Source organism: Myotis brandtii, unplaced genomic scaffold (genome assembly GCF_000412655.1).
Source record: "Myotis brandtii unplaced genomic scaffold, ASM41265v1 scaffold383, whole genome shotgun sequence".
Classification (NCBI taxonomy): Eukaryota; Metazoa; Chordata; class Mammalia; order Chiroptera; family Vespertilionidae; genus Myotis; species Myotis brandtii.
The window spans coordinates 314582-316199 of NW_005364711.1; positions in this window are offsets into that span (position 1 = coordinate 314582).

Consider the following 1618-nt stretch of genomic DNA (forward strand, 5'->3'; position numbering starts at 1 on the left):
GGCGCCTAGGGCTTTACCCAAGGCCTCGAGGAAGCAGCTCCCAGGACACTCTCAGCCCCACGCTTTACCCCTACCAACCTCTCAGCCTGGCTCATTATCTCTAGGGCTTAAAGGCCAAGGAATCCCCGATTCAGAGAATGGCTTGATTGCTACCACCAGGTCTTAGGATTTGCCCTCAACAAACTGTCTCAGTTCTTTCCTCTTCTCTCACTTATTGATAGCCAGAAGGTGGAAGTATCATAGATGATCTATTTCTACACCTTTACTTTTGTCATTCTACAAAATTCTCTCCACGAGGCAAAACTTTAAACTCTTGAGGGTAAAGGCCGGGCTTCCTGATACCCTCCCGGACCCCTAACTCAAGGGGTACGGAATTTGGCTAGTGACCTGCGCCCACAGACTGCGGGTAACCCACAGCCTTGTTGAGGGGGAGGGATGGTGGGTGATAACCTCCCAAACACAACTCTCCTGGACTCTGTAAATGAAAGAATACCAAACGACTCTGTTCAAAACAGTTTATTTTATTTTATTTTTTTTTTTGTCAGACAAACACATTGATTTCTGGACCACAGTAGAGGATGGAAACCTTTCACAAACTTATTTATTTGAAAATACAAATATAAAATTATACTTTCCACATCTGTGATGTGAGAGACTGCCATCCACATAGTAATTTTTTACAACAGGGCTTTAAGAAAAGCCACACACAAAGACCTGAAAGATGCTTGAGATATATATATATATAGATACATATATATGTATATATATAAAAAAAATACTCACTACCAAAGTTGTCATCAGTTTCATACTAAAGTATAAAAGTAAGGGTGAGGTCAGCCACAGTGCTAGGGAAAGTTTTATTTAGATACATTTATGTCCACATGAAACGCTTAGACTTGCATCCTATTACATATGGAATTCCGAGTTTACAACACACCATGAAGGGCAGATTGGCTAGCCCACGCTACTCAAGAGGACACTCACAGATTCCACACGGATGGTTCAGTATGTACAGGTACAGTAGCGCCTTCTAGGGAGGCTCTGGGACTTGTCTCCCAGTCCCCCTCCCCCGCCCACTCCTGCCCGCCTCCCGGGAATGAAATCCTGTCTGAGACAATACATTCTGATTATTTTTGATAGCCGAGCGGTTGGATTAAGGTTGCTTCCCCAGAGGGGTGGGTTTATGCAGATTTCTTTGTGTCTTAGTTTACTTACTTTTTTTTTTGTTAAAAAAAAAAAAGAAAAGAAAGGAAAAGAAAACAAACATATTACAGTATTAAAGTATTGCTTAACGTAAGGTGGTGTTTCCTTGTGTAGTGTCTGTGCCCAGGTCTGGGCTGAGCTGACTTCTGCTGCTTTTCTGCTTAGGGTGAGGGTGGGGGAGCCCACCAGTGTCTCTCTTCAATGTGCTTGCCTGTGCCTGTCCCTCTGGCCACCCCCCCTTGCTTTTCTGTCTTCCTTGGGAGGCAGCCTGGCTGGTGAAGCACATTCAGAAAAAAATTCTCCCCTCCCCACCCACCCCCAGGCTCCCTCTGTCCCTGCATGCCACTCCCAACCAATAAAGAGAAGTATGAGTTAGTGTTTCTTTTGTAAACAATTTCATATGCAATATAATACA